The sequence below is a fragment of the Mercenaria mercenaria genome, chromosome 19, assembly GCF_021730395.1.
Source record: "Mercenaria mercenaria strain notata chromosome 19, MADL_Memer_1, whole genome shotgun sequence".
Classification (NCBI taxonomy): domain Eukaryota; kingdom Metazoa; phylum Mollusca; class Bivalvia; order Venerida; family Veneridae; genus Mercenaria; species Mercenaria mercenaria.
Window position 1 is genome coordinate 37,673,379 of NC_069379.1, and position 25,096 is coordinate 37,698,474.

At 33.0% G+C, this 25,096-nt stretch overlaps 1 long non-coding RNA gene across 2 annotated transcripts; it reads right to left on the reverse strand.

The window, feature by feature from the left end:
* Nucleotides 1-2,636: 2,636 nt before the first annotated feature.
* On the reverse strand, nucleotides 2,637-6,823 carry LOC123541754 (uncharacterized). 2 transcript variants are annotated; one of them, XR_006684632.2, is made up of 3 exons: nucleotides 5,708-6,823; nucleotides 4,902-5,000; nucleotides 2,637-4,327 (listed from the first exon to the last, which is right to left on the reverse strand). It is a non-coding gene; the product is annotated as an uncharacterized LOC123541754 (long non-coding RNA). The 2 variants fall into 2 exon arrangements; XR_006684633.2 differs by having other exon boundaries at nucleotides 5,791-6,822.
* Between the last annotated feature and the right edge of the window lie 18,273 nt (nucleotides 6,824-25,096).

Sequence of the window (25,096 nt, forward strand, 5' to 3'; positions counted from 1 at the left end):
TATAAACTCACAAATCTTGAGCCTTGTTCATCAGAAGAGTCTGTGTGTTCCAAGGCAATCCTTGATGATACGCTTGGTGACATGCCCATAACAGCACCTGCTAGGGAATCATTTGAGGAAGGAAGACGAGCTCTGACAGAATATAACCCTTCTGACGATAAGGATATCTGTCGCGATGGTCTGATCGAACTTGATCCCTCTGTAGACACTGACGAATGACGTGACGGAATGCCAATGAACGAGTCAGATGGAACTATATGGAGTTCAACATTGTCCGTTTTCAATGTAGATCGCGAAAGAGTTTGTATTTCCTGTCGTAGGCCTGACACATCAGTGTTTGGGTTGGAAGGCAGTATATGAATATAAACCATGCTAGTTTCATCTCGTGTTGGTTCTGAGCTCTCCTCACATGTATTTTCATTAAAGTCAGAAACAGAACTATGTGTTGACTGTAGATTAAAGCTTACATTTTCTCGTGAATCAGTGTACGCAGACAACCTCTGTAAAATCAAAAAAAAATAGTAATTTAATTACAAAAAAGAGGGCCAAGAGACGTGATTGTAGACGGGTGAACTAGAACCTTTTGTTGTTCTTACGCTACAGGTATTAGTAAAACAACGTGTAAGATTTAATTTTTGCTTTTATATGAAAAGCGACTTTCCTCCTATATCTTCAATAATGTTTTTAATAGCATAAAACATATAAAAAATTCTAGATACCGTCTGGTGATTTTTACTTCATTATGAAAGTTTTAAACGTTATTTTAATAAAACGGCTCTAAAAAACTGCATCCGTGGTACAAAGGTAATCTAAAGTCAGAAAGATATCGACGCCTCAGAATTACAAGGGCATAAATAGAAAATCATAGTTTTCAGCAAAACAAAAAAAAACTGTCTATGACAAATACGCCCTTCTAATTCTACAGAAATAACAGAAGGGCGTAAGTGGGCCTTTAAGTGCAGATGCGCCCTTCTGTTATTAAGAATGCCAATAAATGTATCTAAAGGTTAAAGACTTACTGCTTTCCTACATTTTTTTCTTTATGTATGTTGATAAAAGTCATTTAGCAAATATTTATATCATTATATTCCTGTTTAGATGGCCAGATGACCAGACTAGATAGCTATGAGACTTTATTTTTGTGAGAGAAACTTTTCTCGTTTTTTTTTTTTTTTTTTTTTTTTTTGTTTGTTTGTTTGTTTTTTTTTGACAATGCTAGTGTGCCGAAGCTGAATAAGAAACAATGAGAAACAAAAGGAAGTGGTGAGTCTGTCTGATTCGAGACTGATTCCAGGAATACTTACATTTGCTGAAACAAACGGCGAACCGCTCGAAGTAGAAGATGCTGGAATTATAACAAAGAAAAAGATTTTATATACATAAATGATAAACATGTTCGTGATTAGGATATTAAGATGAGGAAGAGAGAGATGGTGACGATGAGATGGAGAAGGGAAGAATCATGATAATGAAGTGATGCAGAGGAGGAGGAGATATGTTGATAAAGAAGAGGAAGTGGAGAGGAGGCTGGGTATGGTGAGGAGGAGGGGGGTTGGGAAGATGAAGATGAGAATGAGAAGATTGGGATGATGGAAGAGAGGTCCAAGAGTGTGGAGAGGAAAGAAAAGAGGAGGATGAGAAGGTAGAAGAACAGGAGAAATAGGTGGAAGATTAGGAAAATAATAAGGATGTGAAGAAAAATAGAAGGCAAACAGAAGGGTGAAGAAAAGCAATAAGAGGGGAATAAAGAGGAAAATAAGGATGATTATGATGACGATATGGAAGAGGAGAGGAAGTGGATGAGATGATGGAGGGAGATACCGGCGAACATGCCAATCAGTTATGAGTTTAAAGTAGATCGAAAATTCAACGAAATGTAATGATAATTAAATGCAATTAATATTATTTCTTATAATTTCTAATTGAATTCATGATAAAAAGGTGTACTAGTATTTGATTATTATTATTAATTTATTACTTAATTAGTTAATCTTATACAATAACTCCTCTTATCGCTTTTCCAAACAACATGTTTATCTAAGAGTTGAAAATTTACATATGGTAAAATGTTAATTAAAATAGCTATCAGTGAAATTTATACAAATACTGTATGCATGTTTTCTCAATATTTCTAATAAACATTTGTTTGCATTTTCAAAATGAAGTATTGAAACGTCTTGAGGTATCAAAAAATGTCTTGATAGGTAAAGATTTATGTGAAAATTTGCGAACGTCAAATATATTTTTCATATAGTACATATACCGTTAAGTACTGTATGACGTAAAAAGTAGTGCATTTCATTTCATTACATGAATGACAACATGTACATCTGCCGGAGTCATAATTATTGTAATAGTTATGGTTTTTACCTTAACCCTTAGCATTCTGGACACGACTGATTCTGCCTTTGCGGCCAGTGTAGATCATGATCAACCTGCACATCCGTGCAGTCTGATCATGAACTGCACTGTTCGCCATTCAGTCAGTATCTTTTTGGTAAGCACCCCTTTTAAGAAATAATGGTACTGTCCAAATTAAAATATGGACAAGTTCATTATAGAAATTTAGCAGGGTAAGGGTTTATAAAACTGACATACTAGACGTACCTGTATCTATACCGCTGTCTCCTGAAAAGATAAAAGATCATTTTGAAAAAATATGTACAAATTTGATGCTCCATGTACAACATAATTTTAATAATACCTCTTCCCTCAAAACAAGTTTGTCCTGTTATAGAATTAAAAAAAAAAGATTGATTTATTTCACCGCTATAAACATTTCACAACCAGATAGCAGTACTCCAATGAGTAATGTCAGCTTTGGATTCTGTCAGTTGATCAGCTTGGTGTAAATAATATCAAGAAATTAAAATATGAGGAAAGACTGGTGATTATGTCAGCTCTTACTGAAATATTACTAATCTAAAACTAAGGGTTTGTTATATCGTTCATAAACATACGGCTACTAAACGCTAGCGCCACCACCAAATTGTGGTGATAAGGAAAAGAGCTAACGACATTTCCGTGGTGCAGCTATCGCCCGTTTCTACTGGTAAAAACGTGAGTAAAATTTATATTTTATCTTATATTTTTATTGATAGAACGTTTTTCGAAAATCGGAGAATGTAGTTCCGTGTAACAACACTTTAACTAAAGGTTGGCTGTTATTTCATTAAAATATCATGCAAATTGTGGTGCCAGGAGCTTTTCTCCCGAATCTGACAGTGGCATATTTTCATATCGGCCAGTATTCGAACACCATTCCGGTGAATAGACACACTGTAAGAACATATCTGCGCATGCAAATGGTGTAGAAATGAATTACACGAATTACCATACACCAAAGAATTACGAAAAACACAGCAAAAAGTTAAAACACGACTTTTTTTGAAAGTGGTGGCGCTATCACTCAAGTGGTGGCGCTGTACAGTTGTGGTGGCGCTGTTGTATATGCTTAGTGGCTAATATATTCAATTTTGATAAATAACCCAAACGAAAAAAAAGGGGAAACAAAACATTAAAACAAAACACTAATACTATACTGTGTTTTGATGATGTTTTATTAGTATAGCAAATGACATGCAAATGAGGTAACAAAACACTAACAAAACATTGCTAACGAAATACCAACAAAACATGATATGCAAATTATGTTACAGGTTTATACAAAAAACACTAACAGAATACTTTATGTTTTGTTAGTGTTTCATTATATGTGCTAAAGAAAACACTAACAAAATACCAACAAAACATATGATATGCAAAAGAGCTAGGTTACAAATTTAAACAAAACACTAACAAAAAATTTTATGTTTTTTTTAGTGTTTCTTTACATGTGCTGAAAAATTACCATAAACAAAACATTATTTACATGCATGAAACAAATTTATATATGAGCCGCGCTAGGAGAAAACAAACATTGTGGCTTTGCGACCAGCATGGATCCAGACCAGCCTGCACATCTGCGCGGTCTGGTCAGGATCCATGCTGTTCGCTCTCAAATGCTATTGCAACCAGAGAAACCATTAGCAAACAGCATGGATCCTGACCGGACTGCGCGGATGCCAGAAAAAGTATACGCACAATAAGGTGCTAAAATGTCACCATTTTCTACTCAGGTCCAAAGTCATTGAAGTATATTAATATTTTCCACTTTTTGCCATGTTTCATGTATAGTCGGTGTAAGATATGCTATTACTTTCAACTGAATGTCACTATCGGTTGAGAAATTTTCTGTAAATGTTAGCCACCATCAGTGTAAAATGCCACAGTTTTTCACTAACCGCCACAAAGCCATCATTTGCCACCATTCGTCTCACTGCAAAACCTGTAGATATAATAAACAAAGAGATATTAAACCACAAAAGCAGTTTCTTCATGAGTTCCTTCCTTTGTTTATAGTTTCAAAATTAAATTAATATCATACATGCTAATTTTTGGTATTCAAAGTAGTGCATCTTTATGATACAGGCAACACAGCAGATTTAAGCAAGTAATAATTATAACATTACTTGTTTTATTTTCAAGAAGCTGTATTTTTTTAATCTGATTTCAAATGTTGGTATAGAATAAGGTTCAAAAGATATGTCAGACATATTGTATAAACAGTAACTTACTTAGTTTAATTTCTGCCAGTTACCTGCACTTACACCTCAAGTTATGTTGACTGTCATGTGATTACTTAATTCGGTATTTTTTAATTATTATATATATATTGATTTGGACATTATACAAAAGAGATAATTATAAAACCTGCCATGAGTTTGCTGGAACTAAGTTTTAAAATTGATCCATTAAGTCATGTTCGAGGAAAATTTTTCAGTTGCCCACATTCAATCAAACATACAACTATGGTAGTGTGTACATGTATATATAGTAATATATAATGCAAGTATACTTACATGTTTTTGAACTGCTGGATTCATTAAGTCTTCTTTGAACACAATACATTGATCAGATCCCAATTGTGCCATACCTAACATTCACATGTGGTGCTATACCTGAAAAATAGATTTAGTTTAAAACTTAAAATGTTCATAAAAAAATTGATTTATTATTGGGTATGTCAATGACCTAAAATTTAAACTGTATACATTGTGATGAAAAATGGGGCCAATAAAATGTCACCAGCAGCTTCCAAGTTCTACCAGATGTATAGCAATAAGGGTACTAGTCTTACTATTACTTACTTATGATTGAAATTTTGAAACATATAAATATAATTGAGTATTTGGTAAATTATTTATTAATTAATTACCCCAATCTTATAAAATAAACAATATAATCATTTATAACAACAAGTAAACTTCCATAAACAATTCTTTCTGTTAAAATTTTTTTTCATTTATCTCAACATAATGTGTGCAACACCAATAGACTAATTAATAAGTAAATAACAGGTTAAAAACACTGATTTTAAAGCAAAATATTATTCTCTGAATTTACAGACTGAAGTAAACAGTGCCATGGTAAGCAGACTGGTAGCATTGTTTACCCTGTAATTGGGGAGATAACTCTACTGGTTTAAATTTTGTGTCTCCGTTTAATAATTTTATTTAAAAATATCCACTTTTCCTTTTAGTAAAGTAAAAGCATGATAAACTAGAAAATACAGCTACTTAACAGTTGCAAAACAAAAGCATATGAACAAAAATAAATGTGAAGCAAAAGCCATTTATGAAAGCTACCCAAACGAAAAGTAAACAACCTGCTTCCAGTTTGAATCCATGATTTACTAGTTACAGGTAATCTAGATTACTGTTGGAAAATGAATAAATTATATTGACTCACCATTGGTATTCTTTTCATTACTCTTAAACTTCCATGTTAAATATAAACTGCACATAGTAAACAAAGAGCTATATAAATATACTTCTTTGTAGTGAAATAACTCCATCCTGCTCTCAAAGAACTTCCTGATTAGATTTGAAATTTTGATATTCTTGGGCAAATGTGTCATTTACAGTCAGCTAATGAAGGATAATTCTAGGATGTTGAAACTATTTCTGTACTAGAATAAGATTTTATTCCATTTAGATACACATAAATTTTAAAGATTACTCTGATAAAAAAAAGTTAAGGATTACTTTTTGTGGCACATGCACAGCCCCCAGAAGTAGTTCACTGACTTTATTTTCATTGGCTGACCTCTTGGTGGAGTTTCTAAATATAAAGCAGGCGCGATCTTATTAGTGTGTGGTAACCTCCTGTTGTGTGACAAGCAACATATCCACTGCAGTAGATTAATTTATCACCCGTTAATAGCCAGGTGGAAAAAATGGAATATTATCTATGCAACTACTGTTAGTGATGTTCTTTTTGGTGGTTCTTTTTGGTGTTACTATAATATTTCAATAAATTTTTAATTAGTTCAAAATGAACTTTTCTGCAAGGTGAATACATATATTTATATACAAGTTGCATTGCAATAAATGTTTTAATCCCATTTGTTTTGTTACCTATTTAATTAAGTTAATTGTAGTTATTGGTCATAAAAATACTCTTCTTCCGTTCTTGTACAGGTCCCAACGCCGTACAATGGTGTATATACAAGGTGGTGTCTGTGGCGCTCAATTATTTACAGTGCAGAGTAAAAGCAAATAAAAACAACGTTGCAGCTTAGTGGGATGATGTCGCAAGGGCCCTCTTGAAGGCCTCAACGCTGTCGGCCATGATGACTTCCTGCGGGAGCCGGTTCATTTATAGTCTACTTACCAATTAAAATAAAATACCTCCCAAAAATTCTGTGACTATAGTTTCCATCACAAAAGCTTTCTAAGTTATTTTTCATGCTATTTTCCATTCCAAAATTTTACTAATTGAGTCCAACTTTCCAAGACAGAAGCTCCGTAAGTTAATGAGATACCAAAAATGCATGTACAATTCAAGTTAAAGAAACACTAAGAAAACATGTTTATTCAAAGTGTATAAAACATCATAAAACTTAGAATAAGAAAACATTACAAATATACAAACCTAAAATCTGGAAGTACGTATTGGGTTTTGTTAATGCTAGTAACAAAACTCAAACTCATAAAACATATGATATAAGAAAACATTACAAAATACTACAAACCTAAATCCTGAAGTACAGTTTGGTTTTAATCGTAGTAACAAACATCAAACATCAATAAAAATTACGATAAAAAATTACAATACAAACCTAAAATCCTGGAAGTACAATATTGGTGTTTTGTTAAATGCTGTAGTAACAAAACATCAAACATCAATAAAACAATACTGATATAAGAAAACATTAACAAAATACTACAAACCTAAAATCCTGGAAGTACAATATTGGTGTTTTGTTAAATGCTGTAGTAACAAAACATCAAACATCATAAAACATACTAATAAAAAAATTAACACAATATACAACTAAAATCTTGAAGTACATTGTGTTTTGTTAATGCTGTCGTAACAACATCCTAACAATATAAAATATGTTTTGTTGATGTTGCTAGTTTTGTTAGTATTTTGTTATTTTTTTTCGTTTGGGAAAAATATCTGTCTGCAAGCCACGGAAATTTCTACAATAATCGATGTTATCAACCTATCCCACACTATACCCAAATTACGTTACTCAACAAAATACATGTAGTAACCTCTACATGATCGCAAACTAATCTACATGTATATGGATTCAGATTGTACTCTAAGCACTATTGATTAATCATATTTAATCGATTGGAATTGAAAATGTACTGTACTCACTTTTCAGAAAGAATTGTGAAAGTAAGGTCTTTTGTTCACAATGACATGCAAACGACGTATAAAAACAAAGGGAAGTAACTTTCAGAACCTTAATATAAAAAATAAATTCTACACTATCTTCAAATTATTTCCTGGACACAAATCTTTGTTTGAAATAAAGGTATTGCTACTATTTTTCTTGACCTGAATTTAAAGTACACTTACGTTTGTATTTAAGTATAATATTTAAAGGTTAGAAATAATTCTACATTAACATTTTAAACAAAGGAAAATATTTACTTTGACTACAGGAGTCCCAAGGGTCTGTGAGTATTTTGTTCTTTTTTTTTTTCTTGGATAGAGAATGTTTCATAAAGGTAAATAAACTATGATCGTGTTTTTCTTTCTTTAATAACATAATTCCTTGCAGGAAAATTATCAATTAGAGAATATTGTGTTTGTTTTGTTCCGGACGCGTCAGCAGTTCGTATTATTGAATGCCGTAACAGCGCCACCACTACTGTATAGCGCCATCACTAGAGTTATAGCGCCACCACTTTTAAAAATCCTGGTATATTTCTTCTAACCCGAGATTCTATTATTCATGGTGTGTGCGTATATAATTATTTATCATTTCTGCACAATTTGCATGCGCAGGTATGTTCTTACAGTGTGTCTATTCATCGGAATGGTGTTCGAATACTGGCCGATATGAAAATGTGCCACTGTCAGATCCGGGAGAAAAGCTCCCGACATCACAATTTGCATATTATTTTAATGAAATAACAGCCAGCCTGTAGTAAAAGTGTTGTTACACGGAACAACATTCTCCGATTTTCGAAAAAAGTTCTATCAATAAAAATATAAGATAAAATATAAATTTTACTCACGTGTTTACAAGTAGAAACGGGCGATAGCTGCACCCCGGAAATGTCGATAGCTCTTTTCCTCATCACCACAATTTGGTGGTGGCGCTAGCGTTTAGTAGCCGTGTATGTTGCATTTTTGTAGAAATGTTAAAATAATTATTGTAAGAAAAATTTCACTGCAAACTTTAACACATTATTGTACAGAAAAGGAGAGCTACTGGTGAGGAGCTTAAGGTGTATGATATTTCAACACAGTTGTACAAAACCACCACATAGCCAGAGAGAGAAAAAAAACTAAAGAAAATTATATTTTAGCAGCTATTTTGAAGCTGTTTAGTGTTTTTAGACAAACTTCACACAGAAAATAGTCTTTATGATACTAATTTATTCTTAAATTGCTGTTCACACATTCACATTTTACAAGATCAAAAGAGAACTTCAAGTGAGCCACGCCATGAGAAAACCAACATAGTGGCTTTGTGACCAGCATGGATCCAGACCAGCCTGTGCATCCGCGCAGTCTGCTCAGGATCCATGCTGTTCGCTTTCAAAGCCTATTGCAATTAGAGAAACCGTTAGCGACCAGCATGGATCCAGACCAGCCTGCGCAGCGCAGTGGTCTGGATCCATGCTGGTCGCAAAGCCACTATGTTGGTTTTCTCATGGCACGGCTCAAGTATAAAGAAACTTTGTCTGCTTACCTTCGTTAGTAAATATCAGATCACATGTTGGCTTTTAGTTCGTTTTTTTTTCTGTTTTATTTTCATTTTTTCAAGGGTGAAAATTCTTTTGAAATGACATGCTTTCTTCACATTTTTACAGACCAGAATGGCAGATAATTAACAACGCAATAAATGTAAGCATTCTCCAAAAATAAGCTATACAACTAATGCAACGTTATTTACCTAATAAAATTCCAATTATGGATATAAGAGGTATATGTTGATATGAAAGATTGTTTGTTAATAAAAGATTCTTTACCTTTTCACAAGTACTAGAAATTGAAAAGCGTGTGCTTATGTAATGCGAATTATGTAGTGATATTCGAGATCATGTGTTTACAAAACCTGCATACACAAAATGTATTTTATGAATATGAATTTAATTAACTCAGCCAATACTTGAGATTTTGATAGTGGTAAACATGTCTTTGTGTACCTATATCTATTTCCTAATATATGCATAAATAGCTTATACTGAAATCCAGTTTCAAAACGTTTTGTTTTTCTAGATGGTGATAGTACAATTTGCGTCCAATTATTTTATATAGTAAAATACTTACGTTTTCTACCACCAACGTTCAGAAAAGACAGTCGTGGAACATCTAAACTTTCTTTTATCAAATTTCTCTGAAATTACAAAAAACAATATATAATGAAACTTTAAAAATGGCATTACAAATGTTGTACTAGGCTGAATGAATATATATATACGTGACTTTCTGTCTTGGAATGTCCATGGACTTACTAATGACAAAAAAGGTCAATAACGACTTTGTAAATACTATAGCTAGTCATGATATTTGTTTCTTATATGAATCATGGACCAATTCTAAAAGTAATATTTCACTTAATGGTTATGTCACCCACAATTTCTATAGAAAATTTCAAAATAAAAATGCACGCAGATGTAGTGGTGGTATTGTTTTATGCTATAAAGAACATTTATAAGAGGGTATTCAAGTTATAAAAAAAATCACCACGATACAATTATCTGGATAAAATTAGATCATACTTTCTTTGGTACTGAGGAAGATATTTATTTGTGCGATGCATATAGTTGGGGCGAAGAATCACCAGCATATGATATCGTGAACATTGATTTGTTTGATACATTAGAAAATGACGTTTTCATTTATGATAGTTTAGGCGCTGTGTATATGCTTGGCGATTTTAATAGCAGAGTAGAAAATAAAAATGATTTTATTGTACATGATAAATTTAATACTGTCATTGATGACTCAGATTATGACCCAGATATTGCCCCTACCAGGGCCACAATTGACTGTAAACTTAACAGTCACGGTATTAAATTGTTAGATCTCTGTAAGTCATATCAAGCTTACGTATTGTTAACGGCCGTATAGGAGATACCAATCAATATACTTATTTATTTTATGTTTTTCGGTGGTTTATCGAAATATAACGGTGAATTATATCCTGATAAACGCACTGGCCACTCAGTGAAAATTATCAAATCTGATACCCGGATTAACGTCAAAAAGTTTACCAAGCGTACTGAAAGCCGGAAACAATATGACGATGACGTCGTTAAAATGACGTCATCTTTGCGATGCTTCCTGATAAAATTTCCCGCAAATTTCGACATTTTATTGAAATAAACACAACAAAAGTAGAGTTTAGACATAAAATAAACAGAAAAATTGTTGGTATCGATGTAATATCACGGTAATTTCACTCGTGAACACCAAAAGTTGTTATTTTCACTCGTGGCTGCGCCACTCGTGAAAATATCACTTTTAGTGCCCACTCGGCGAAATTATAACATGATATTACACCGAAACCAACAATTATCCTCTATATTTCACATAACGGTACGTCTGTGATTGACTACGTATTATGCAGTGAACGCAATTTTTCTCTGATCAATGATTTTAGTATAAGATCTTTTAATGAATGGAGCGATCATGCCCCTTTACACCTGTCATTATTGTGCAATAATGCAAGTTATAAAGATATGAGTAACTCTGAGATTAAATATAAGTGGAATGATGCGTATAAGCAACAATTTCGTTCAGGTATTATTGCTAATCTGCCGTTATTTAATGATATTGTTAATACATTAGACTGTAGCAGTAGACAGTCCGTCAATAATGCTCTTAGCAATTTTACGGATGTATTACGTAGTGTCACTGACCCTATATTTTCTAAAAATGTCATTTTAAGAATGTTCATTATTTTGAAGCAAAATCATACATGAATCATGCCGATTGGTTTGATAAGGATTGTGCTGATGCACGTAATGTATATTTAGAATCATTGAGATTGTTTAATTGCAACAAAACGGATGATAACAGAATACTATTGTGTGAGCATAAGTCTTATTATAAAAATGTTGTACGCAAAAAGAAAAATATGCGTTATAGAAAGAAAATGCTTGAAATAGAAAGTTTAAAGAAAAGTAAACCTAAAGATTTCTGGAAATTTTTCAAGAAGGGGACAGGCAAGCTTGGAAATAAAATCTCATTAGAACAGTTTAGAGAATATTTTTCTAATATAAGTAGTGAATTGTTTGATTGCTACAATGAGGAGGCTAAAGATTTTTGTGAGAACAATGACTTTATGGACCCAAATGAATCATTCCCAGAGTTGGATCAGCCTATTACAATTTGTGAAATTTTATCCGCTGTGAAATCACTAAAGCGGAGTAAATCTTATGGTAGTGACTGTCTTTTAAACGAATATTTCATTGAAAGTGTAGATATTTTATCCTCTCATTTAAGTGATTTATTTAATTGTATTTTGAACTCGGGATACTTTCCCGATAAGTGGTCAGAAGGTATTATAATTCCTTTACATAAGAAAGGTAGCGAAAGTGATGTTAATAATTATAGAGGTATCACACTTCTTAGTTGTTTGTCAAAATTGTTTACTACTGTTTACTACTGTTGCTATTATATGCATGTTCACATGTCATTCTTGTTATTTCGTTTCGAACAAGTGTGGTACTTGTGAATCCTGCATGTTTTTCAGATCATAGTTATATATTTGTAAACATGTATATCTGTATAAGTTATTAGAATATAACTATTATGTTTAACATGTAATTATATGGTAAACCTTCCTTTACAAATCGTGATACCTTATTATACATATAGATCTAAATCATTATATTTAAATTCAAAATACTTAGGAGTATGCGACCACGTTGTCTATGACAAATGTTTCGTATTATATAATATATGATGCATTTTATGTTTGTAAGATTTATTTTGTTTGTAATGTTCGTTGCCAAAGTCATGTGAATGATGATGTGCAATAAAAGTATTTGTTGTTGTTGTATTTGTTGTTGTTGTTATCAATACACGGATTGAGAAATTTTGTAATGAACATAACACTATTTCGGATGCTCAATTCGGATTTCGTAAAGGAAGGTCTACTGAAGACGCTATATTTGTACTTACGTCACTAGTTCAAAAATATTTAAATGAAAATAAAAGATTGTATGTTATTTTGTTGATATGATGAAATGTTTTGATTCCATTTATAGAAATGGCTTGTTGTTGAAAATGTATCATTGTGGAATACAAGGTAGATTACTCAGAATTATACGTGATATGTACCAAAAAGTTAAATCTTGTGTCAAAGCTTGTTCTAACTTTTCTGATTATTTTCAATATACTGTCGGTTTACGTCAAGGGGAGGTAATGTCTCCTCTATTATTTTCTCTTTTTGTAGAAGATCTTGAGTTATATCTACAAAAAGATGCAAAGATGCCGAGTCTGGTCTTTCTTTGAATGATATAGTTTTAATACTTTTGCTGTTCGCAGATGATATGGCCATAATAGGTAAAACTTCAGATGAAACACAGGAACTTTTAAATCTTCTATACTCTTATTGTAATAACTGGGGACTTAAAGTAAATACATTGAAAACGAAAATTATGGTTTTTCGTAAAAGAGGGGGATTACTAGCTACCGAGCGTTGGACCTATAATGGCCAAGTAATCGAAGTAGTTAATCATTTTAATTATCTTGGTACTATTTTTAATTATACTGGAAAGTTTGTTTTAAATCAAGAACATTTAATTGGTAAAGCGCTAAACGCAATGAATGTACTTTTGTGTAAATGTATGGAATTTGCTCTTAGTCCTAAAACGTTATGCCAGTTATTCGATGCTTTTGTGTTATCCATATTGAATTATTCATGTGAAATCTGGGGTAACTCTAAGTCTAAAGAAATTGAAAGAATACATTCTGTAGTTCTGTAAAAAGTTATTAAAAGTTAGGCCAAATACATGTAATGCTAGTGTCTATGGTGAACTTGGCGATATCCTTTATATGTTCATAGGTATGTAAGAATAATTAAGTACTGGTTGAAAATTATTGATACTGAGAACATAGTATTAAAAACAGTGTATAATCAAGCATTGGAAGATAGTATTAATGGCTATGCAAATTGGGTTTCAGATGTTTGAAAACTTTTAAATGACTATGGATTTTCATATATATTTGATTATCCTGAAGGTATAAATAACCTTTTGTTTTTTAACGAATTTAAATGTCGCGTTATTGACACTGTTAAACAAGAATGGTATGCTAATATTGAAAACAGTTCTGTATTGTATATGTATAAAAACGTTAAATATCTTTTTGAATATGATGGGTATTTGGATATACTGCCAAGATGCTTTAGATTTTATTTTTGTAGACTAAGGATGAGTGGTCTTCCACTCAGAATACAGACTGGCAGATATAGTAGAAATCGAATTCCTCGTCATGAAAGATATTTTTAAGTTGCAACAATTTAGACATTGAAGACGAATACCATTTTGTTTGTGTATGTAAATGTTACGCTAATATTAGAAAGAAATATTTAAAAGTATAATATTTTAGACGTCCATCGTCCATAAGTTCATACAGCTCCTTAATTCAAATAATAAAACCGAACTTATTCAATTATCTAAATATGTAAAAGAAGCTCTAACCATCAGAAATGCAATTCTAACTATCGAACGTTGATATCTTATGTTCATTCTCCACATATTTTCTACTGTATATGTAATTATATTCAAGGATAAAATACTAAATATAAATGATCCATTATGCCATGTTAATTGTCACGTTGATATTATATATGTATAAAATATGTATTATAGATGATGTACTTTGTACAAGTCTTAATAAACTATCTGTTCTGTTCTGTTCTGTTCTTAAAATGCTCTATATAAGCATTACAGATTTCTTAAGGCCATAATTACTACCAACCATTTTTGCCCTATGTGACACTAATTAACCTTTACCCTGCTAAATTTCTAAAATGGACAGGTCTATCATCCAATTTGGGCAGTACCACTTACTATTCAAAGGGATGTTTACTTAAAAATCATTGACTGAATACCATTATCCGTGCAGGCTGATCTAAGTCTGCACTGGTCGCAAAGGGAGATTCACTTCCCGTCAGCAGGTTAATGGTTAAAGTCGTTATTGGACAGTAGAGATATCATAGACGCGGTCCGTGGGAACGGATCTTTTTTTTTATTGAATTAAAAAATGTTTGTTTAACAGCAATTACGTAATTAGCACACTAGATCTACATAAAATAATTCTGCGTCTATTTAAGTAATCACATTTACATATAAATTATCTGCAACATATTTGGAACTCATGATTTTGCTGTTTGTGTAGAAAGAAAGCAGTCATTGAAAAATAACTGATCTGAAACTAGGAAAAAACATAGGCTAGCTATACGGATACCACCTCTATCTCTAGGGATTATAATGCTTGACTATGTGTTTTTGTTTTAGTATATTTACTTACGCTATTGTTATTGCTATCAGGAAGGTAATTAAAGTTTTAACCTGATACTAAAATCGTTCTGGGGAGGAAATGAATTTGCTAGAGTCGCTTTCTTGTGTTGATCTGCTGCGAGCCTATCAAACGCGTCATAATTGGATGAAGCCTTCTTGGCCGAGTGGTAAAAGTTGTTCACTTCAAATCATTAAATGCACTGCTCCTCATCAATTTAAGGGCTAGAACTCTTTACGTGAGGAAGCACGCCCGTGATGAAATAATGCACGGATGACCACCTAGGTTCTTCCTCCACAATCGAAAGCTTCAAAGTCGCCAAATGACCTATAATTGAATGCGCCCGATGTTAAACCTAACAAAGACTAAATTATTATCTTCCTTTGGGAAACACAAGATTTAGATGCATTGTTTTGTACGTTGCAAGGTTAAGAAAAATTATGTAAAATTGATTGGTAACTCAGGGAAAGTGCACATGGCCATTTGTTACATAGCTTTACAAAAAAAAGTAGTAACTCTTTTACACTTTCAAATGCAATCAGTTTTAATTCATAAAACCGGTTAATTTTGGAACGTTTTCATGTACCAAAACATATTTTCACTACTGAAATAGTATTAAAGCCCGAAACTGATATTTTTCAGTAACATATTCACAAATTATGTTTTAAAAATAAATTGAAAGGTTTTACAATTCTATAACAAAATATTTGCTGAAAATATTAAACGTAGTAACTGTGTAGATATTTATATTAAAACAGTATTTCTCTAAAATGTGAAACGATTTCTCACATGGTTATCTAATGATTTTTTTCTGTTGACACCTGATAAATCTGTTTGACAAAGAAAGTTACGTTTTATCTTTATACTTTGTCACATCTACACTATCAAATAATTTGAATCGTTGCACTTTGTGAAAGGGATCACACGTCTTTATGAAAAACATATGCATTTTATGTTTTTTCTGCATTTCTCGTTTAACATGCCAGAAGCAGAAAACTGTATGTTTGATAAAGAAAGTTACATTTTGATTTAAACTTTGTCATTCTTTTTCGTTTCGTTATTTTATCCAAAAAAAAGGGTAGCATTCCAAATTTGAATCAACGCTTTCTTTTAATAGCATCCCGGTTTGAGATGCTGTATTCGGTTAAAGTGATTATTGCCAGGCTTTCATGCTTCGTGTCTTCAGAAGGAATAAAATACACGAGAGCAGAATACTGATATTAAAATAACACTGTTTTTATATACACAATTAGTTTCTACGCAATTGAATTGCGGTGCGGATTATTTTTTTTTCTGCCAGTTCTTATTTCTTTATGAAATACAAAGCCGCATTTTGAGAAATAATTAAGGTATAAGTCCCGCACAATAACTCAAACGATAACATGCTTTATAATTACGAGGGTGGGATCAAAAGACAATAAAGTAATGCAACCAATGGTGTTAAACGACAACTAAAGTTTGGATTAAGAAAATCTTTATTTCAAACCTTCAAAGTAATTTCCTTTGACAGATACACAACGTCTCAATCTTTTAATCCAATCTTTAAAAGCTTTTTGATAGTCTTTTTCAGGTATATCACTAAGGGGGTTAAATATGGCGGCCACCAACTTTTGGCAGGATGTATATTTTCTGCCTGCAAGCTTTTTCTTGAGACGAGGGAAAAGGAAAAAGTCACAAGGGGCTAGATCCGGAGAATAGGGTGGGTGTTCTAGAACATAACACTCCCTGTTCATTCAAAAACGACGTCACAATCCCAGCCTTGTGACTCGAGGCGTTCTCATGTAACAAATGGATGCCTCGGATACCCGTCTTTGGTCGTCGTTTCTGGAAATACTCGAGAAGCTTTTTAAGAACTTTTTTCTTATAAAACTTGGCATTCATTGACTTGCCTTTAGGTACAGGAACCCTAGATGGCGATACCTTTAGTAATGAAAAATATGGCATACATAACCTTTTTCACACTTGCAATCCTTTTGGCAATGCAAGGCCTTCTGGCATTTTTGGTGAGCCATACTCGGTTACTAATTTTTCGATGCGGTTCGAAGAAATGTAGATCTATCCAAGACTCATCACCTGTTACTATATTCATAAATGTTTTTGATCGTATCTTGGAAACCTTTTCAAAAGCTTGCGCGCCATCTTAACGCGCGTGCGTTTTTGCTGATCAGTGAGCAAAAGCGGGACCCACCTAGCACTTTTCTTCTTCAATTTCAATATATTTCGCAGAATGCGCAACACAGATGCTTTTGAAATGCCAACCATGCCCGCAATCTGCTGAGAAGTATATCTTGCGTCAGAAAGTACTATTTGTTTGATTTTTTCAACAATCCTTGGACTACTTGCAGACTTAGGTCGACCAGTTTTAGGCGCATTTTTGACAGACTCCACGCCTGCACAAAGTTTCCTAACCCATCTGCAAACTGTAGAAAAGGACATTTCATTGCTACCGTAAACAGCACATACGTCAGCATAAATGTCAATCTGACTTAAGTACTTGATCTTCTAAACGAAGATCTGAGAACGACCCATTCACATTCGTCTTCTGTATATTTTGGATTTCCAGTATTGCTATTTTTATTTTATCCAATCAGACGACTTGTTCGAATGTCGAAGAGTAAGAAAAATGTGCAGTCATTCCAGGGCTCGAACCTGGGATCCCTCGCTTACAAAGCAAGTGGCCTACCGACTGAGCTAACCGGCTAACTGATACCTTACGACATTAGAATTGTAAATATCAAAAGTCAAGGCTACAGGTAGATTTGCAAGATGTTGTAAGTTAGGCCCTGATTGGTTAGCGAAAGGGTCGCCAGAACGAGGCAATGAATAGGTCGTTTTCAGATCCTATGCGTAGCGTAATAGGAGATGTACTTTAGTCAGATTGGCATAAATGTCCTTTGAACCTCTTCGGAGTGAAGCGCAAGTCTAATGTAAGGCCTAATTTCGTTCGCATTTTTTACACTTTTACCAACCATTTTGCCTAACCGCCTACGAGTAGGGTTTGTGCAAATGTGAATTGTGAGCGAGATATTGTGTCTACATGTGTAGTTTATACGTCGATTGAAAGCTATTACAACGGGGAACACGTGCAAGGCGTGAATTTTTGTACTCGCGTTAAAAATAGCGGTTATCAATAGCCAGTGGCATTACATTTGATCCCTTCCTCGTATGATTTTTCTTCATTAAAACGTTTCAATACACACTACATTTTTTGTATCACATTACAGTTTGCACTTAAAAAGGCACTACAAAATAACTGTATTCTTTTGTATTTCCATGATGGTATTTATACATGCTTTGCATGAAGAAAATGAGAAATAACAAGTAGCTAGCTACAAATTGACAGTGACATATATAAGGCCAAGACAATGTGTTTAATGTCCTAATATGTTATTGAATTAATGTAACAACATGTACATAAATCAGTATAATTATTTTAGATTTCAATCACATTTTGTTTCTATAGTGTAAGACAGTTATTCCCCTAAAATCTTGAAACTATGCTGAAAAGAGATTGAGTGAATAAGTTTGCAGATGAGGTTTTGAAAACACATTTATTCAGGAAGGGCCTAAATTGTTCACCTGAAAATGCATATTACCTGTATTATAAGAATGATTTTCACGAAGTTTTTGTGAGTGAAAAAAAGTAGGTCACTAGGTTGTGGTGGGTCTTTGGGCTATATTCATAGTCGTTACTCAAACTCACATTTGTCTCAAACTTGGGTAAGTATCACTCAAGTGGACCTCGAGTAGACCTTGCGGGAGTGTGAGTGGAGTTCGAAAGTCATATTCATAAATTCCATTCAATCTTAACTTTCGAAAGGACAGCTCGAGTAATGGTTGCATTGTACACAATGGATTTAGAGGATTATAACGGTTTATATGACAATAACATCAAAGGTATGCAAAAGTGCTGATCATTATTTTTGCAGTCGGAAGTTGTCATCTTATTACTTGTCTGTATGTTTGTCCGTCCGTCCGTCTATTTGTTTTATAATACGTCCTTCCGTCCGTTCGTCCGTCCGTCAGTCAGTCTACTCATCTGCATTAGTAGAATGAAATTTATACTTAAAATATACGAGTTCGATTGTCGATGATTTAACTCTGCCATTAATTGTTGGTGTTTCCCAAATGCCAGCCCGCGTATTTTTTAAATTTCAATAACTAAAAACGTATCTTCTTATAAAATAAATGTTTCTGTTGTCATTTAAACAATGAGATTTAATAGATATAGGTTTTCTTCATGACATTTAATTTGAGGGAATGTTTATATTTTTCAGTATGAATTAACCGATATCTAGGCTTGTGAAATGTAAATATTTGTTACTACGACGTGTGTTTCTGGGAGTGGCTGATGAGCCCCGTTAGGCTATGTTTCGTAGATGTATATTTGATTTCCTATATTTTTAACCGTTTGCATCAATTTACTGTTCCAAAATACCTTGCACAAATACGAACTTTCGCTTTAAATACATACATGACACTGTTATCTTACCTTCAAATTAATTAAATATTGTAAATTTATCATCTAAACTTACATTATGAGACCTTGAGAAACACTCAAGAGCCCCCAGGACCTCCCTCAACATTCACTCGCTCTTGGGAGTTGACTCGACTGTCACTCACCTTTATGAATACAAATCGAATCTTTCCTGAGTAAAGACGTGACCGTTAGGCAATTTATTTGAGTGTACTCAATGAGTGGTGTTGGAGTATTGTCTATGAATATAGCCCTTTAACTCCTATCATTGACAAAAATTTTGAGTTCAACGATGCATGAGAACAATAACAATCAAACAATAATATAGAACAGAACAGAACAGAACAGATATTTTATTTGACTTGTACCACAGGCACATCATCATAAAACAAATTTACAAATACAATACATATAATAAAGTCACATTTCAACAAGTGTAGATTATAATTATAATAATATTGCTCTAAACTTCTGAGAGGATGGGCTGCTATATATAAGTAACAGATGTTCTCAAAGTCATAGCGTGTTTAATATATTTTGCTAAGTTTGATAAAATTGCTTTCTTATCAGTTCTTAATAGTTCAATGAATTTAAACATGCTCGGTCTAATATAGTAATATTTCTTAATATACAATTTTCTCAAATCAGAGTAACATGGGCAAATCAAAATGAAATGATATTCGTCCTCAATGTCATGCTTATCACAATATATACAATAACGCTGATTTCTCTCGCTTCTCATTATACCATACCGGCCTGTTTGAATTCTCAGAGAGTGAGAGGACAGCCTTATTTTGGTTAAATAACTTCTTAGATTACTAGGTAAGATGTCCAAGTAGTTTTCATACTCAAAAACACATTTAACATTATTGTATAATTCTAAAACAGAACTATTTTGCTTGCCAACATACCAGCCTTGGACAAAGCAATCAATCACACGTTGTTTAAAATATGAAACAAATTTCTTATCACATACAGTATCGGGTGATTCCCAAACATACGTAAAACCATAATCCGATAATAGTTTTTTAACCTTTGACAACCAGTTAATCTTACCAACCAAACAGTCATTATATGCAAGTCTATATACATGCTGCAATATTATGTTATCAGTGTTTACTAATTTAAACCAATATTTAATAATCTTAACGTATCTCATAATATAAAGGGGATATCGTGCAAGTTCCCCATATACGGCATTTGTACATGTAGTTGTCTTAACCTTTAATATCCTTTTACAGAATTTTAAATGTATTCTCTCAATTTCCTTTGATTTGCTAAACCCCCATATTTCTGATGCGTAACTTAAAATAGATCCAACGAATGAATCAAACAACTGACACAAAAGTTTAGGTTTTAACTGGTATTTATTACAATTAACAAGTAATAAATTTAAGGCCTTTAATGCTTTTCCAACAAGGTGCTCTTGGTTAAGTACAAAGCTACCTGTATAGTTGAATATAGTACCCAAATAATTAAAATCATTCAAAATTTCAAGTTTATTACCGTTGTAATAAAATTCCTCATTTGGCAATAAACCACCCCGTTTTCTAAATACCACAACTTTTGTTTTATCGGTATTTACTTCCAAACTCCATTTTTTACAATAATTATTTAATAAATCTAAAGTTTGATTCAATTCTTCAGGAGAATTACCTAAAATAACCATATCATCTGCAAACAGAAGTAAAATAAGTACAATATCATCTATAGTGAGACCACAACTTATATTTTGTTGAAGAAATAATTCAAGGTCTTCTACAAAGAGGGAAAATAATATGGGTGAAATTACCTCCCCTTGTCTCAAGCCAACTGCATATTCGAAGAAATCTGAGTAGGTACTACACAATCTAACACAAGACTTGACTTTTTCATACATATCTTTTACAATGCGGAGCATTTTACCTCTAATTCCACTCTTATACAACTTTAACCAAAGAGCATTTCTATATATACTATCAAAGCACTTTTTAAAATCAATAAAGACACAATAAAGGCGTTTGTTTTCATTAGCATACTTCTGAACTAAAGTTAACAGAATAAACAATGCATCAACTGTCGATTTACCTTTTCTAAAACCAAACTGTGCATCAGATATAAGATTATTTTTTTCACAGTATGTCATTATCCTTTTATTTAAAATTGTTGTAAATAATTTCGACAAGCAGCTAACTAATGTAATTCCTCTGTAATTATTGACATCGCTTTTATTGCCCTTTTTATGTAATGGTACAATTACGCCTTCAGTCCACATTTCAGGAAAATGTCCGCTATCTAAAATATAATTGAATATATCACATAAATGTGACGACAAAATATCAATAGATTCTAAGAAATATTCATTCAATAACAAATCAATACCAGGTGATTTACCCCTCTTTAATGTCTTAACAGAATCCAATATTTCATTTACAGTTATAGGTCTATCTAGAAACTCATCAGATCCACTCAAATCATTGAAATCATAATTTGTTGAAAAACATTCTGCTTCTTCATTTTTTGCCTTAAATATGTCATCTCCAAGTTGTGAAAAATATTTCAAAAAAGTGTCTAAACTTATATTATGCTGAGATTTACTTTTACTGGTAAAATACTTCCAAAACTCCTTCGGATTTGAATGTCGTAAATTTTCAATACGGGCTATATTTTTCAATTCGTATTTTCTTCGCTTCTGCTTAACAATCCTTTTATACTCATTTTTCAAAATATAAATATAATATAAAGATGATGTCGTTTAAAATATCGTGCGGGTGAAGTATACAACAAAACTTCACATGCATAGCAATTTGACAGGTAGATATCATTAGGATTTCATTTTCATAATTTCACCTGGTTGTGGTTTCAAAATACTATTATTTTATGTGATTTTTACCCAACAGATCCTGGAGTTTTAAAAAAAAATACACTGGCGGTGTTCCATAGACCAAAAACATTTTGTCTACAGCATGAAATATCGTTTCACCTTGTGAATCATTCGTCCTTATGACAAAAAAATATAAGCATTTTATGTTTTTCTGCATTCGCATTTGTTATCATTTGTTTGATTGTATGCCAAAGCAAATAAAAACACCTGTAAATATATTCAATTTAATATTCAACTTAAAGTGTCGTTATGAAATTCAATAGCGGTAGAAAATATCAATTTCAAAATAAGGAGAAGTTTGAAAGCACATCTACAAAAAAAAGCACGAACGTTTCAAAGTCGGCAATATTACGCACCAGGATCCACATAAAAAGGGCAAATATCTGGGTCTTTTCTGTTTAAAACTTCCTGATAGTATACAAACACGACAACACAAGGCACATTTCTAATCGTTTAACAGACATATATGCAGATATGATATCATTGCTTGTAAATTATTGCTTGTTAATTACTGCTTATCCCAAGATAAGTTGGGACAATTTCCCCATCCAACAGAAGTTTCTATTTGTTCTTCTTATTCTTTCTCCTAATATTTTCTATATTTCTTCATTTGTTTCCTAGTTATCCAACAAATAACATCCTCCTATCCTACATTCCCGAGCCCGCCCGCATAGCTCAACAAGAAGAGCGCAGCGCACGGGGTCTTCAGTTCGATCCTAAGGCGAGGCTATGTTCTTGAAGATTTGATAATAGACATCGTTTATTCGTCCTCCAACATTAATTCATGTTGGGAAGAAGGCAGCCACTTGCAGAGAACTGGTTTGTACTGGTACAGAATCCAGGAACACTGGTTGGATTAGCGTTAACTGCCCGCTGTTACATAACTGAAATACTGTTGAAACAGCAAATAAACAAACAAACCTTCCTTAATAACTCACCATATCCAACTTTCTAAATTAAAGCTAATCCATATTATTATTCTTACGCTCCATTTTCCCAAAGCACACACACATACACACACACATACACAAACACACGCAATCCTATTACCCAATAATTTGAAACATTGCTTCCATACCCATTCCTTTTTCAATTTCAAAACGTTTTCGAATTGTCGAGCCTGCTGTTCATATACCCTAGTGAAACAATTCCTTCTCATCTAAATTCCAATCAATGATATTTTCAGCCAAATAAATCACTATCTAAGATTTGTTATGTTTCAAATGAAAAATAGAAAAATAGTTCCATTTTTTTAGTCATTTATGCATTATTTGAAAATAAGAATCAGTATAGAAAGAGAAATAGCTTTCATGTGTGATAAAATGAACTATCATTAAAGAAAATGGTCCATGTTTAAAATAACAGCAGATGAAAATCATATTTAAAGGCAAAAAAAATAATAGGTATATGCATGTTTTATAAATATATACATATTCCTTTGACAGTTTATTTATAATTAGAACAGTGTAAGTAAATAGAAACTGGAGACGACAAAACAAAACAAGAGGGTCATGATGACCCTGGATCGCTCACCAGAGTAATATGAGCTACATGTTTCAAATGTCAAACTGATGATTTTTAGAAAATGTTTGGAAGTTTTTCCGATGTACAATCAAGCAACCCCTGGGGCGGGGCCAATTTTACCCCGCGGGTCATGATTTGATCTAGGCCTTCTGGTTTATTTTGAGCAAATTTATGAAGATTTCCCTATGTACAATCAAGTAACCCCTGGGGATGGGTCAATTTGACCCTGGGGGGGTCAAGATTTGAACAACTTTTGTAGAGGTCCACTAGGCAATGTTACATGTCAAATATCTAAGCTCTAGGCCTTCTGTTTGTTTTTTTAGAAAATTTTGAAGATTTTTCTATGTAAAATCAAGTAACCCTGGGGGTCATAATTTGAACAAATTTTGTAGAAGTCTACTAGGCAATGTCACATGTCAAATATCTAAGATCTAGGCCTTCTGGTTTATTTTTAGAAAATGTTTGAAGATTTTTCTATGTAAAATCAAGTGACCCCTGGGGCGGGGTCAATTTTGACCCCGGCGGTCATGATTTGAACAAATTTTGTAGAGGTCCACTAGGCAATGCTACATGTCAAATATCTAAGCTCTAGGCTTTCTGGTTTATTTTAAGAATTTTTTTTTGAAGATTTTCCTATGTAAAATAAAGTGACCCCTGGTGCGGGGTCCATTTTGACCCCGGGGGACATGATATGAACAAATTTTGTAGAGGTCCACTAGGCAATGCTACATGTCAAATATCTAAGCTCTAGGCCTTCTGGTTTATTTTTAGAAAATTCTGAAGATTTTTCTATGTACAATCAAGAAACCCCATGGGGCGTGGTCAATTTGACCCCGGGGGTCATGATTTGAATAAATTTTGTAGAAGTCTACTAGGCAATGCTACATGTCAAATATCTAAGATCTAGGCCTTCTGGTTTATTTTTAGAAAATTTTTGAAGATTTTCCTATGTAAAATAAAGTGACCCCTAAGCGGGGTCAATTTTGACCCGGGGGTCATGATATGAACAAATTTTGTAGAGGTCCAATAGGCAATGCTACACGTGAAATATCTAAGCTGTAGGCCTTCAGGTTTATTTTTAGAAAATTTTTGAAGATTTTCCTATGTAAACTCAAGTGACCCCTGTGGCGGGGTCAATTTTGACCCCGGGGTCATGATTTGAATAAATTTTGTAGAGGTCCACT